Consider the following 16,631-nt stretch of genomic DNA (forward strand, 5'->3'; position numbering starts at 1 on the left):
AGCCATATGCCCGTGAAATGAATAATTCAGGATATCACTGTGCAGCATAAAGTACGCCGGAGTGATTTTAGATTTGGCTCTGTTTAAACCTACTGTGTTTAAACTTGCAAATCACTGAATCAAACTGGACCTCAGTATCTGCATCTGTAAAATGAGAGTGACAGGATGATTATCATGTCCTTCTCAACTGCTAAATTCAATCTGTGATTAAAATTAAGATTAATTACACAAACAGGGATAATACTAACTTACGCAATTATCCATTATATGTGTGTAATAAGAAAAGAATTATTTCTAATAAAAATACACACTTACTGATTTCAAAAATGTACACAAAATATTGAGTGGAAAATCAGTTTAATTAACAATATATATAATATTGTCTGATTTTAAATTGTCTTTGAATTCATGGTTAATTCTAACTCTTCCTCTTTATCTGTGTTTTCTACTATCAATAGGTGTATTTTTATAAGAAACCCCAAATCTATAAAAGTTAGTGCCCATCCTTGTCAATCCCTGACTGTCCCAACCCTACCCAACTGCTCCCCACCTGAGTCCTGAGCGGGGAATAGCTCGGTCCGTCAATATGTTTGAAGCTTCCTTCTCATGACTGAGCAGAATCTGGAATTAGTTTGTCCAGTGTTCCTGGAGGTAAATTGAGACCCCCGGGGAACTGAGCTACCATTTCATCTGACTGGCCTCCTGCCCAGCTTCTGGTTTTCACCCTAGCTCCCTGTTGGGATAGGAGCCCAGCCCTGAACCCCAGCCAAAAAAGCTGTAGCCCTTGCTCCACTTAATTCTTGCCAGCCCAGGAGACAAACCCTGCTAGGGGTACCACCACCACTACCATCCCAGCTTCCCCAGTTGCTAGATTATCTGCTTTAGCCCTGGGAGACCTCCCAGAATTGCAGCTCAGATAACAGCTCAGATAATGGGATATCCAGCAAAACCTGAGAAATTCTCCCCCAGGCCTAACACATTAGCCTGCCAAAAGCTTTTACAAATGACTTCTTTACAATCACAAGTAGAGTGACTAGAAATACAGCAACACGTCTTGCAGGCTAATTCACTGTACTGACAAAAATAGCAGCTATAGCTTAAGAGGTAAAATGTATTCGCTATTCAATCATGGTAGGAGCACACACTTTAATATATATCTCCATGCTTGCATTATTGGATGATTGGTGATCATATAACATCTTTGAGACTTGGTCTCCTCATCTGTAAACTGATTGGACAACTCTCAAGTCTGTTCAATGAAAATTCTAGATAAATTTTTTTACCAAGCAATTATATTCACTTTTTGGACCCATTCTGTTTCTCCTATAGTGTTCTTACTGCTAAGTATAGCCATGATCTCACATGACTTTTTTTTTTAATAAGATAGAGCAATCCTTTATTTTTAGACATTTGCACAAAGAAGTTTTCAGTAAGTCAACTTTACAGCTGAAGAGAGAACATGAAAATCAGCTTCCAGCCACAGCTCTGCATAGAGCCTAGGATCCTCCTTGCCCAAGTGGTGAGGTGGAGGTGTGTATTTAGCTTATCCTGCTGTCTCCTGGTGTCACTCAGGCATTTCATCATTTTCTGCCAAAGGAGACATTGTAGGAGATCATCAAATTCAATCTTGCGCTTTCTCTGCATGGATACCACCGATTCCAGGTGCACATTCTATCCATTTTTTTTTTTTTTTTTTTTTCAAAAGCATGGCATTGACCTGGAATCTGGTTAGGCTGCTCAGCACTTTCGACCCTCATCCAATGATCTAAGTTAAGGCCCAGCCTTTTCTGCACATCAAAGAAAGGCATGGTGGCCCACAAGGGTCTCCTCACTGGCTACTGCTACTGGATGGTCTCTCACACTATTTTATAGTTAGTTCTACATGTGAGTTGTTTCCCTATGACTTCCTTGAAGACAGAGGTTTTGTTTTACTTGATCCTTGTAGCTGAGTTTCTTACACGGTTATTAGCTCACAGTAGGCTTCAGTAAACACTGAGTGAAATGCAAACATGAATAACTAAGTCACAAAACAACACCCAAAATACTCCACACATGAGCAAACTTTGTGAAATAAGTTTTCTTTATGTTTTTTTTTTTTTTTAAGATTTTATTTATTTATTCATGAGAGACAGAGACAGAGACAGAGAGAAGCAGGCTCCCAAGGAGCAGGGAGCCTGATGCAGGACTCGATCCCAGGACCCTAGGATCATGACCTGAGCCGAAGGCAGACGCTTAACCATCTGAGCCACCCAGGCGCCCCTCTTTATGGTTCTTAACAGTTCCTTACATCCTGAAAAGTCATTTTTAGATGAAATCAGTCATGTTGAACTTCATCAGAGCAACCTTAAGATCTTTTGGCTATGTGATAGTAGGAAAATGGAGGGGCAGGGCTATTTGATGAATTAATATAGTCTACCTTCTTCCAAACTGAGGGTTCTAGAGGGGAGGGGGATGGGAGGATGGGTTAGGCTAGTGATGGGTATTAAAGAGGGCACGTACTGAATGGAGCACTGGGTATTATAGGCAAACAATGAATCATGGAACACTACATCAAAAATTAATGATGTAATGTATGGTGATTAACATAACATAATAAAAAAAATAAAATCCATATAGCACTTGGAAAAAAAAATACAGTCTACCTTCTTCAAAAGGAACTTAGGGCAGTTCACAATGCCCCACAATGCGCCAAAAGAGGTGGGAACTGGCAAACTTCACCTGAGGCCCAGAAGCCCTGAAGCTACCTCCCCAGAGAGAGAACTGCTCACGTGAATTTGCATGATAAGAACAGAGGCACCCAAAAAAGCACCAGAACATCAAGGCAAATGACGAACATGTCAGGCTAGTGCGGGAGCTTGAGCGAGGCTGTAGTAATTTTCTTCCTGATGAACTGACCTCAAAGATTCCTTGGGTCACTTGAAGAACATTTGGTAAAATATGTAAATACTAGTTTTTCTTCTTACCTCTAGTAGAGAAAAAGTACTTTGATAGCCTAGCAGAAAAGAGAGTTGTTAAAAAATAAGTTTCAGAAAAAGGTAAAGTCATGGTTCCCATACAGCTATTAAAGTGAACATGGGTTAAAGAATTTTTTTTAATCATATGATATGAGGGAACCAGGGAGATGTTATAAACCAGTTCAAAGGAAAAGTCAAAACAGCACAAACTCATAAGGATTAAAGGAACGTTGCAAATAGGGCAAAACTAGTTTTTCCATGTGGTAAAGGAAGTAAATTAAAATTACTGCTGGATCAGACATAATATATGGATCTTTTAGTTCCCTACGACTTACAGAGTGGTAGAATAGCGCAAAGACAATGCACTGGGCTAGAATCTGATCATCTGGAAGGGTATGCTGTGGATAAGGTTAGTTTTCCATCAAAACACAAAAGTTTTTCTACAGCGTTGACTTGACCTTCAGCCCTAACAGCTTTCTTTAACCTAATAGATGTCTCGGCCGTGCTTTGGCAAGCAAATTGCTGTCATTTCATAATTGGATTCTCAACTGGTATCTGAGATGCCAATATTTCATAGTGTTTATTAAAATAATGCCACACATGTAGCAGAACAAACCTTATGTTTTTAAAATTCTGAGGAACCTGACACTCTCTACCTCTGAGCAGAAACAGGACACAGGGTTTTCCTAATAAACAGGGCCAAATTATTTTCTCAAAACGTAATACTGACTCTGCTCAAATACTCAGGTGTGTATTCAGTTGACACCCTAGGGTGCTGTGCCATGAACTACGGAAGACAGTCTGGGCTGGAGAAGGTTTGAAGGCTGGTGTTCTCTATTACCAGGCTTTGTTCATACTTGCAACAACGGCTTCAGGAGTAGCATCTCCCTGATGGGCCCACGGTATTTCCACAGCTTTAGAACTGTTCTCACTGGTGTCTGTGCTCCTTTATGTCAGCTGCCCAATTGGCAGAAACAAAGGTACAGCCCTGCAAGGAAGACTCTAGAGGCAAAGGCAGGAACAGATTTGCAAGCTGAACACTTCTTCCCTCTGCCACCATCCCCTGGCAAGCAGTGACCTCACCCCTTGGTCATCCTCCTCCTGCACCACCATGGGAGTCTCCCCTTGTTATCCTACTTCAACCCAGGCACAGGGGAGCCTTTGTTCACTATCCTAACTTGTTTTGTGGGTATATCTGTTCTTTGGACTTCATTCCCTCAGCTCCCTCCAGGAGCTCCGCTCAACTCCCTCCTGGCCTGCACCACTCCTTCTCAGGAATGTTTCTCTTATCTGTTTTCCAGTCAAGGCAGTTGGCAGCTTTACTCAGAATCTAAAGACTCATGTAATCTTGAGCAAGGAGGCTGGCAGGAGGGATTAGGATCCCCTTCTCTAAGCAGGGAGGAGGGTGGTTCCTAGAGAGCCAGGCACTCTATACACTACCAATGAGCTGCTTTGACCATAAAAGCAGTTCAGCCTGGCCTCTGGTGAATGTCTGGGTTGTTGTTTTTTTTTGGGGGGGGGGGATTTGTTTTGTTTTGTTTTGTTTTTAAGTAGAATTGTATCCCCAATGGACCCACCAGAGTAAGTTAGCTGCAAAATATACATTCCAATAGCTGAATGAGATGACCTGTTGTATGGGGTTACTTAGTATTGTTCATTTAAATACTAGAGAATGTCTGTCAAATACAATGGTTTTCGTTGTAGCACAGTTGATGCTAAACTGTTCTGACAGTGAGTAGGCAATAGGTTCAGCAGCTTCTAAAGGAAAATCGTGGTTCATATTAATAAAACCATGTCATCAGCATTGAGAAGGGCGCATTCTCTACCAGTTACTATGCCTTGCAGCGTCCTCCCATTTATTTAACAGCTGTATCAAGTTATATATGATGGAGCAATAATGCCAAATTAGGACATTACTCTGTTTTATATACATTTAGAATTGGAATTTTGCCCTACCCATAAGGAACTCAGAATGTACACCAGGATTATTGAATTTAATAAATAGATTCATCCAAAAGATAGTCATTGAGTGCATTGTTGTTCTATGAACTGGAGACAACAAAGATAAGTAAGACATGGTCTCTGTGGAGAAGACAGTACAAATGAGTATTACAACATTTTCACAAGGTTAGAAGATGGCTGTCAGTCATTGCTGTATTCCTGGTGTCAAGGATTTCTGAAACTATTAACTTAAATAGAAATGAAATTCAGTGATGGTATGATGATACATGGTCTTATGCGAGCACTAATATGTGATCTGATCAGAAAACAAAATCACTATAAAAAGTCATATTATTTTAATTCTGATATTTTTAAATAAAATAAAAGTAACATGTTTATTGTAAAAAAAAAAATCATCCACAATCCCATCACTTTATTATTCTTAACTATGTTTTTTTTCTGAATAAGGAGAGTAATACTGGTCAGTAAGTACATTACTCCTAAAACCTGTTCGTTCTTCATGTAAGATATACTATTTCCTTAGAGCTAATTCAGAAAAAAGGATTTGCTTAAGAACAATGGCCTTTGTTTCATTTCTTTTTTTAAAGCTTTAAGTGATAATAAAAGAGTTATTAGATCCCAACTTAGCAAATGACTCAAATCTATAGAATACAAGTGACCCCTGAGCAACACGGGTTTGAACTGCACAGAGCTACTTACACAGACTTTTTTTTAAATAAATACAGTACAGTTCTATAAATGTATTTTCTCTTATGATTTTCTTAATAACATTTTCTTCCCTCTAGCTTACCTTATTGTAAGCTAGTATATAATACATGTAACATATAAAATGTGTATTAATCAACTTTTATGTTATTGGTAAAGCTTCTGGTCAACAGTAAGTTTTGAGGAGTCAAAAGTTATACATAGATTTTCAATTATGTGGGAGGTCAGCACCCCTCACCTCCATGTTGTTCAAGGATCACAAAGAGATTTGTGTATGACTCTAGAGCTGAGGGAGACAAACTCTTACACTATTGGAGATTAGTTCCACTATGGTTCCTTTCAAAGAAGCCTTCCATAAACAACACTTTTTCTACATTCATATTCATCATTGGTTCTATCAATTCAACCTGAAGTCTTTCACTGAAATCAATCATAACCACCCTTTTCCCCCAAAAGACAAACAGGTCATAAAATTATCTGAACTTAGTAAGTCAATGAGTCATTCCAGGTAAGCCATTTGAAAAGTTGTTTTATAAAATTAGCAGGATGTATTTGACTTCTCAGAGTATTTCTTGAACCTGATGAAATATTAAAGATCGATGTGAAATCTGAACAGACCAATTATTGGTAACAAAATTGAACCAGAAATCAACAATTACCAAAAAATAAAAGTCCAAGACTGATGGCTTCACAGGTGAATTCTACCAAATGTTTGGGTTTTTTTTTTAAGATTTTATTTATTTATTTGACAGAGAGAGAGAGAGGGAGAACATGAGCAGGAGAGAGGAAGAAGCAGGCCCCCCGCAGAGCAGGGGGGCCTAATGCAGGACTCAATCCCAGGACCCTGCGTTCATTACCTGAGCTGAAGGCAGACGCTTAACCAACTGTGCCACCCAGGCACCCCTACCAAATGTTTACAGAGCTAATACCTATTCTGCTCAAACTATTAAAAAAAAAATAGAGGAGGAAGGAAAGCTTCCAAATGCATTCTACAACCCCAGCATTACCCTGATACCAAAACCGGATAAGGAAACCACACACAAAAAAGAGAACTACAGCCCAACATCCTTGATGAACACAAATGCAAAAATCCTCAACAAAATATGAGCAAAGTGCATTCAAAAATATATTAAAAGAATCATTTACCACAATCAAGTGAGATTTATCCCAGGGATATAAGGGTAGTTCAACATTTCCAAATCAAGCAACATGATATACCACATCAACAAAATGAAGGATAAAAATCACATGATCATCTCTAGAGATCTAGAAAAAGCATTTGACAAAATTCAACATGCATTCATGATAAAAACTCTCAACTCACCCATTCATGATAAAAAGTGGGCTTGGAGGGAACATACCTCAAAATAATAAAGGCCATGTATGAAAAACCTACAGCTAATATCTCATTCATTGAAGAAAAACTAAGGGTTTTTTTTTCTAAAATCTGGAACAAGACAAGAATGTCCATTCTCACCACTTTTATTCAACACAGTACTGGAAGTCCTAGCCACAGCAATCAAACAACAAAAAGAAATTAGAGGCATCCATACTGGTGAAGAAAAAGTTAAACTATCACTATCTGCAGATGACATGATACTATACATAGAAAACCCTAAAGACTCCAGGGCGCCTGGGTGGCTCAGTTGGTTAAGCGGCTGCCTTCGGCTCAGGTCATGATTCCAGGGTCCTGGGATCGAGCCCCACGTCGGGATCCCTGCTCAGCAGGGAGACTGCTTCTCCCTCTCCCTCTACCTTCCACTTCCCCAGCTTGTACTCTCTCTCCCTCTAATAAAAAAAAAAAATTAAAAAAAAAAAAGAAAACCCTAAAGACTCCTCCAAAAAACTACTAGAAGAGATAAATTCAGTACAGTTGCAGGATACAAAATTAATAATCAGAAATCAATAGTATCTCTATACACTAGTAATGAAGTAGCAAAAAGAGAAATTAGAATAATCCCATTTACAATTGTGCCAAAAATAATAAAATACCTAGGGATAAACTTAACCAAAGAGGTGAAAGACCCATACTCTGAAAACTGTAAAATACTGATGAAAGTAATTGAAGATGATAAAAATAAATGGAAAGTTATTCCATGCTGGAATTGGATTGGAAGAATTGATATTGTTAAAATGTCCATATTGCCCAAAGCAATCTACAGATACAATGGAATCCCTATAAAAATACCAACAGCATTTTTCAAAAACCAGAAGAAATAATACTAAAATTTGTATGGAACCACAAAAGACTTGGAATAGCCAGAGCAATCCTCAGAAAGAAAAACAAAGCTAGAGGTATCACAAGGTCTGATCTCAAGATATACTACAAAGCTGTAGTAATTAAGACAGTACGGCACTGGCACAAAAACAGACACATAGATCAACAGAACAGAACAGAGAGCACAGAAATAAACCCATGCTTTATGGTCAATTAATCTATGACAAAGGAGGCAATAATATACAATGGGGAAAAGACAGTCTCTTCAATAAATGGTGCTGGGAAAACTGGGCAGCTACATGTAAAAGAATGAAACTGGACCATTTTCCAACACCATACACAAAAATAAACTCAACATGAATTTAAGACCTAAATGTGCAACCTGAAACCATAAAAAACCTAGAAGAGAAAACAGGCAGTAATTTCTCTGACATTGGCTGTAGTAACATTTTTCTAGATATGTCTGTTCAGGCAAGGGAAACAAAAGCAAATATAAACTATTGGAACTACATCAAAATAAAAAGCTTTTGCATTTTTCCAAAGAAGACATACAGATGACCAACACACATGAAAAGATGCTCAACATCACTGATCATTAGGAAAATGCAAATCAAAACCACAAGGAGCTATCACTTTAAATCTGTCAGGATAGCTAAAATAAAAAAGACAAGGAATAACAAGTGTTGATGAAGATGTAGAGAAAAGGGATCCTCATATGCTGTTGGTGGGAATGCAAACTGGTGCAGCCACTGTGGAAAACAGTATGGAGTTTCCTCAAAAAATTAAAAATAGAAATACCATATTGTCCAATTATTCCACTATTACCTATTTACCCAAAGAAAATGAAAACCTTAATTTGAAAGGATATACACACCCTTATATTTATTGTAGCATTATTTACAACAGCCAAAATATGGAAGCAATCTAAAAACCCATTGATAGATGAATGGATAAGGGAGGTGTTTTATATATATATATATATATTTGTATTTTATCTATATATATTTATATTTTATATATACATATTTATATTTACATAAATATATAAAATATTATGCCATAAAAAAGGGTGAGATCTTGCCATTTGCAACAACACAGACAAACCTAGAGAGTATTATGCTAAGTGAAATAAGTCGGACTGAAGAAAGGCAAATACCATATAATTTCACTCATAAGTAGAATTTTTAAAAAATTAATAAACAAAAAGCAGAATCAGACCTGTAAACACAGAGAACAAACTGATGGTTGCCAGAGGGAAGAGGAGTGGGGGGTTGGGCAAAATGGTTGAAGGGGAGTGGGAAATACAGGCTTCCAGTTATGGAATGAACAAGTTATGGGAATAGAAGGTACGGCATAAGGAACATAGTCAATGATACTGTAATAGCCTTGTATGGTGATAGATGGTAGCTACGCTGGTGGTGAGCACAGCATAATGCATAAGCTTGATGAATCACTATGTTGTACAACTGAAACTAGTGTAACATTGTGTGTCAATTACACTTAAGCAAAAAAACTAAGATAAAATTTTTTAAAAATCTATGCAAAAAAATCAATGTGAAAAATGCAGATTAATTTCTTTTTTTCCAATATCAAAAGAAATGAGTACAAGCTTTTTTAAAAAAGGCTTCTTCTCTGGATTAGCACCCCAAAATTCAACACCAGGTTTTTCTCTAGTTTACCTCAATCTCTCACTTTAGCTAAGGCATCTCTTTGTACCTAAGTTTTCTCACACAAATCATACCAACCACTAGAAGGTGATGAAAACCAAATCGTAACTAAGGATTTAAGAGGATAAATAGGTTTAAATTTTTAGGAAAAAAATAAGCTACAGATACTGAATAAGATAGCAAAGGCATCACAAATGACTGCCCCTTCACATCTTTGGCCTATAATTTCTTCACCTCTAAAATGAAGGATTGAGTTAAATGATATCTTGGGTTTCATGCGGTGGCAAAATCCAATCACCATGTTGTTTCTATTATCATGAGAATTATGCCCAGAAAGGTAAGAAAGAAAACAGCAGACAACCGACATAAATAGTATATCCATGGTAAACATTTCTAAAACACTTCCAATTTAGCTTCTTCAAATGGAAATGAAATCCCAAGGGGGTTTAGCTGTTGGTGAAAGGGTACTCTGAAAGCTACAGTCTGACTTGGGCACAAAGTCTAGGAATTAATGTAGGCAGAACCACAAAAAAGTGGACATGGTGGCAGAGGGACTCATTTAGAGTAGACTAGAAAGGAATTTGCTATTTCCTCCACTCTGATTTTATTCAAACCAAGAGAAAAACTGTATTTAATAATGCAATATCCAAGCAAACACAGCACTAGGCATTCCTCTAGGCCATTTATAATGCTTCTTGGGTGGCTGAAAGCCCTCTGCTTCCAGTGCAGTTGAGGTGTGTACTAATGACTTAGTACAATGAAGTATCTTAATGGCATATTTACTGAAGCACTTAATCTACTCTTGGGGGGTGAAGAGATCAAGTACATCCCTGTTAAAGCACAGAAGCTTGCTAGAGACGGTATAATGGCTGTTGCAGGCTACAGTCCACTCACCCTGTGGTTTGCTGATAACCTCGACTTGTCAGAGCTATAATTTGTCACCAGGCATTTTGAATTAGAATCTAAGACATTTCATCAATACCTGTCCATCCACACCCAGCAAAGAAAGCAATACAGTGTCAAGCCAAGGATCTCACTTAACAAGCTGGCCATAAACCTGTCATGGGTTGTTTTTACTTAGCTTCCCTTCTTTTGCTGCTTTCCAAGCCAGAGCCCACCAAATACTCAGGGTTAAACAGAATCACTCTGAGTTGAGAGAAATCCCCACAGACTTCCCCACCACCCATCTGTGTAACCTGCAAGAAAACCGGTGAGCCCATACGGCTTTGGCTTATCTGTTTGTTAAATAAAGACATTTAACGAAGTAATTTTGAGAGCTAACATTCCATAATTCTATCTCAATTTTCCAATTTTTGCCTCGAGGAAATTTGATTTTTCCTTTTTTTTCTAAAATAAAATCTCTATGGCACAAGAAAAGCTGAAGGCACCTATTTTAGTTTTACTCCTTTAGGGGAGTATTTAAAGAATGAAACCAGGAATGGCTGCTATTTAAAGAAGCAGTCATAAAAAGAAAAGAAGATAAAAGTTATGACTTAGAAGAAAACTGTCTTCAATGAAATAATGTCCCACACGAGTGCATCTTCTTTTTAAACCTATCTATGTAGGTATAAAACCCATGGCAGCATCCCCGTGTTATAAACCAGCTCACAAAAGAAGGGACCGACCCTGTAAATGAACTATTTTTATTGCAGTTAAGGAGTTTAAAAACAAAACAAAACAAAAAACTAGCTGTGGAAAGGATGTGGGAATTGAAAATCACTCCTATGTACAACCTAAGGGAAAATATATAAGAATAAAACTATACTCAGCTTCACTGTTGGACACCTAATTACTAATCATATAATCACTGACCATGTAATTCCCAGCATTTCCAGTGCAAGCAGCAGAAAGAAGATTCAAATATTCTTAAATGTTGGCTTACGGAGCTGAGAAGAAATCCAGTGTAAAGACCAGATACTCATTCTGGTTTTCTCTATAAACAATGACATGAAAAACAACACATTCGGTCAATAATTTCTAGGTCAGGGAAAGGAGGTGCAGTATACAAGACATCTGGTTTTATAACAAGGGTCCAATGTGGGGGGAAGGTGTGAGTTGAAAGAGCAGATTCTGGAACCAAGCTGAGTGACTTACCTCTTGGTCTAAAACGGACAGAACACTTCAGCTAAGTCATACACAGAAGCAACTGAATCCCTCCTCTGGGAAGTGGCCTACTCTTAGGCTAGAGTAGGATTAGACTAGTTATTTCTACGTTCCTTCAAGTCTCTTTTTTCACTGATTCCTGGAACTTCCAAAAACTTATCCAAATGACACACATGCCCAGTCTGAGGGCAACTCTGCCACAGAAAAAGCCTCGTGTCACCCACAGTTCCATCTCCCCTCAGTTTATTCAAGATGCTGGCCTTTCAGGTTTCTGAGCTCAAATTTTCATCTCAACTACTCCACCTCCTAGAAATACCTAACGGACTATTAAAGAATTGGCAAAGAGTAAAAGAAATATTTCATAACTGGTATTTTTATTTTGGTTAGAAAAATTCACAGGTTATTTTAATTCACTGCTATCGTTCTTAGCCCATTTTAGAAGAGCAGTTAGGGCTGGAATTTTTTTACTTAGCTTTTCTTTTGACTTCCTGCAAATCATTAAAAATGTATCCCCAGTTTGTCCCACAGTTAATTAACTGTTCTTTGCAAAATCCATCTGTAAAGATTCAGTATAAAATGCATTTTATTTCCCATTTTGCTTGTGATCCTCAGTTATCTGGTGCCTCTGCTTAGGCTAATCTTGACCTAATTCTCATAAAAATAAACACAGTGATGTTAGAGTTCACAACCTTTGGGCATCACAGTTGCATTCTCGGGGCTAACACTGCTCTTGTGGGAAGACACACAAAAATATAGAGCACCCAAGTTCTAGGAAGAAGTGACTTGAATTGGGTGCAGCCACGCCTAGTTCCCACTAAATGAAGAAGGTGTTTAAATCTTAGAATCCCGAATTAAGAATCTGCTTCTGTATCATGTTGAAATGTTCTCTGAAGTTGGCATTTATTACCTGCTTACCATCCAGCGGCCATAAGTTAAATGTGTGTTTAGTGATAAGGCCTCCACCAACTCCATTCACACTTGATCCTGCACTTCTGAGACCCAGAATATAGACAGGAAGAGAAAACAAAGTCAGTTAACGGAAGCAGACTGAGCATTTATTAACTATTAATTGTCCGTCTGATGAACAGTGATAGTCCTAATGATTCCATAAAGGTTCAAAAAGTTAGTATCAATAATATGAAAACCCAAGAATGCACATTAAAATAGAACCTTTTCATTGGCATTTGGTTAAGGAATGAGTTGAAATAAGGCAAGAGCACTAGATTAAGAGTCAGAAGACCTGACTTATCTGCCTGACAAGATTGCTTTAAGCATCTAAATGAGGCAATGGCCATGAATGGCCCTTAGACACAATAAAGTGCTTTAGAAAATATTTGAATAATTCACTTTCCTCTTATGTGTGCAGAGAATGAAATATTTTTAAAAGAAACTTCTATTAAAAAGTTTCAAAAGGACTATAAAAGATTCCCAGTAAAATTTTCAACTGTCCTTATCAGAAACATAAGGGAAGAGGGTAGTGAGGTAGCAGCTGCTCAAGGGATCAGAGAACAGAGGGCTCAAAATCTGACATCAGGGAGAGCGCTGAAAATACTTGAATCTTTCTAAGAAAGTTTGAAGAAAATAGATTCACAGTTTTCCACAAGACCTAATTTCAATTTAATTACTGATTTTTTAACTACAAAGCAGCGAAATATTCACACAAGCAGAGCTATTTATTGGCCACCTCAGGGCATTTGTCCTTAGATTGGCCCCTTCTCACATCTTTACAATGTTTTTGGACACCTGTGAAATTCTGAAGGCAAAAGAAAATGTCTGCTCACATCCCTATTCATGCCTCAGGGTCCTATGACCCAATGTTATTACTAATTTATTAATAATTATTATACTATATTCATAGTGGGATTTAGAGTAGACCACATTTAGATGACAATGGATATATGAAGTTGGATATATGAAGTATTATTTTAATTGAGATTATAGTAATTTATGATTTATTGCGAAGCCAATGAAGGGCCCTAAAGGTCTAAATGCCTCAGGCCCAGAATTACTTAAACGAGGCCAGAATAATTAAACATAAGCCTCAGTATGACCTAGAAACAATAATTCAAGACAAAGTTTGGAGATATGTGAGTTTCTCTAAGAAAGACTGGGGGAAAGAGATCCCTTGCTCTTTACAAGGCTCAGTTTAAATTAAATCACACTGATTTATTCTCAAAGTTGTAAAGTCACAACATAGTGATGCAAGCCCCCTTATTCTGTAAGAAGCCACAGACAGAAATATTAAGTGAATACTCTTCTCTGTATTGAATCAATCTCTCCTGCTTTCCGTCTCTCTGTCCCTCCAGCCCTCCCCTCCATTCTTCCTTTTCTTTTTCTAAAAAGCAATGGGCTAAGTCTATAAAGAAATAGGAAGCAATACGGCCTGGCCACCTTTCCATATTTCTTTATCCTTGCATCCCCATCCTGCCCCACCCCCTCTCCTCACAGTAGTGATGTGAGAGGGAAGGTTTTATTCGTTTAGGTCAAAGGTGAGAATCCCAGGACAATATTGTCCTTTTAATAGTCTTTGGTATGACAGAAAACGTAAAACCAGAGGCCGCATACCTCTCTTATCCACACATACCATCAACATCAATAGGTACTCTACCACAGCCTCAGGCAGCTGAATTCTAACAGGCATTCTGCCCTCGGACCACTCCTGCATCCTGATGAGCCAGCTGGCTTTCGACTGCTCATCCATTCCTTGTATTTCCCTCTTCTCTACTGTTTCTCAACACAAATCAGCTAAGCCCTACATATTTCATCACAGCTATGTGAATGTTTCTGATGCTTAAGGAATATTAAATTATTGATTACTGCAAGGTGGTATCAACACTAGATGGTATTTTATGGACAGAGAGAGAGGAAGAAAAGTTACTTCAGCAAACATTCAACTTCATCATTTAGTAGCTGTGTGATTTAGTCAAAGCAATCAATCTGTTTCTTTCATTCTAAGAAGGGGAGAATAATAACTACGAGATTATTACAGGGGTTGAATATGATAATACATAAAGAATGCCTCCAAGGGACTGGCACAAAGAGAGAGCACTCGGTAAGTGTTCACTGTTTTTCATGTTGCTATGAGGACAAGAGGGAGTCTATGCAAGGCAGCAAGGAGACCACCAGGCCTCAGTAAACCTCTGAAAGAACCTGGATGCTTCTGCACGCCAGCCCTTCCTTCCTCTCATACTTCAGTGTTAAAGATGTGCGTGAACAAGATCACTCAACAGCAACGCTTGCACTGAATGTGAACAAAGAAAATCAGTGGAGAATCTGATTGTGAAAACACTGAAAAGGGCCTTTTCTAGCATGGAAGATGATTCATATTTAACCTGTGGCTATTCTGGGTAAAGCTAGAATTACTGCCCAAGTTGGAAGTAGTATAATCACCGGACAGGCTGGAGTATGTGGTCAGGCATGTAACATTTTTAACAGGCATGGGGAAACAAAGTCTAATATGGAAAGAGCTAAATGTGAACAGTAGTTGAAATAACAACTTACTCCTTCTTTAATATGGAAGACTATCTTTTCACTTGACAAATGCATATGACAGTGACAAATGCCCCACGTAGCTTCTGTTATGTGAAATTAAAAGATACAGTACAATTTCCTTATGGTGATAATTCCCTTTGCAATCATTTTTACTATGAGGCATTTCATATAGTTTTAAAATGTAGAGAATATAATAAACCCTTGGGTATACACCTCTCAGCTTAAGAAATAAAACATTACAAATGTAATTGAAGCCTCCCCTAATGATCTCATTCCTAATTCCTCTTGCCCCTAGACCCCAAGGTAGTCGTCATACTGAATTTGGTGTTATTTAGTCACATGGGATGCATTCTCAAGGTTACTTTCTCAGACCAAGATAAAAAGGCTAGTCTTCTATCAATATTTAGAATGAATTATTCCCTTTGTGCCTCTGAGTAGAATTTATGATGTGGCAAGGTCTAGCAACATCATAATTTTAAATTAAATCAAAAAAGGGAAAATATTCTTATTTTAAGGCCACTCGAACTATTAATGCAATGTCCTTAAGAAATAAAATGAAATCAAGGCTATCTGGAAATATATGAAGAAAAAACTATCGATGTGGAAAGAATTCAAGATTTGAGTTTCAGCAATATGGCAGACTATACATTAAAAATCTTTTCTGCTAGATTAGCTGGAAATGCTGAGAAAAATTACACAAACTATAAAGGAATGCACAGCTAAGCCCATATAAAAGAAAAATATCCAGGTGCCAGGAATATTGAAGCAACTAAAAACAGGACTGGCAAATGAGTAGGCTACTCTGCATTTGCCTTAATGATGGGTGGTGAGTAACAGCTGCAACCTAGGAATTTGGCTTTTAAGGTAATGCAAAGGACAGGAGATGAGAACTTGGCTCTTGCAAGGTGGAAAACTGAAATTAAGACCCCTGCATAGGGCACCTGGGTGGCTCAGTTGGTTAAGCGACTGCCTTCGGCTCAGGTCATGATCCTGGAGTCCCGGGATGGAGTCCCACGTCGGGCTCCCTGCTCAGCGGGGAGTCTGCCTCTCTCTCTGACCCTCCCCCCCTCATGCTCTCTATCTCATTCTCTCTCTCAAATAAATAAATAAAATCTTAAAAAAAAAAAAAAAAGATCCCTGCATAAAACTAGAAGGGCTAAAATCTCAGTTGGGGGCAAAAAAAAAAATCTCCCCACCAGAAAAAGAAGACAATAGACAATAGGGAAACTGGTTTATCTGTGCTGGGGGTAAAATAAATCCCTTGGGAATGTATAATCTGGGCCTGCACAACAAAAAGAAAACTGAATTTATGTCACATGTGGTCTAGAAAGCCACAAGTCAAACGATTATGAAGAACGAAGTCCTAAGCCAAGCATCTCCAACGAGTGCACACAGAAGTAAATCTAAAACTATTTTGGAAGAACACTCTAACTCAAGTTGCACAGGAATTTTATAGATAAATTCATAACCCAAGATTTAAGGCAAAAGAGAAAACAAAAATAGATTAAAACACCCAAGAAATTAACACAA

General features: G+C 38.0%; 1 protein-coding gene and 1 pseudogene across 1 annotated transcript in view; both read right to left on the reverse strand.

The window, feature by feature from the left end:
• The window catches only part of ANAPC10 (anaphase promoting complex subunit 10), a 224,621-nt gene that overhangs the window by 107,922 nt on the left and 100,068 nt on the right, over positions 1-16,631 (reverse strand). The gene's annotated exons all lie outside the window — the stretch shown is intronic.
• LOC129045974 (NADH dehydrogenase [ubiquinone] iron-sulfur protein 5-like) lies at positions 409-2,980 on the reverse strand (annotated as a pseudogene).

This window comes from Mirounga angustirostris, unplaced genomic scaffold, assembly GCF_029215605.1.
Source record: "Mirounga angustirostris isolate CCGP_5_RB_7025 unplaced genomic scaffold, mMirAng1.0.hap1 SCAF_2, whole genome shotgun sequence".
Taxonomy (NCBI): Eukaryota; Metazoa; Chordata; class Mammalia; order Carnivora; family Phocidae; genus Mirounga; species Mirounga angustirostris.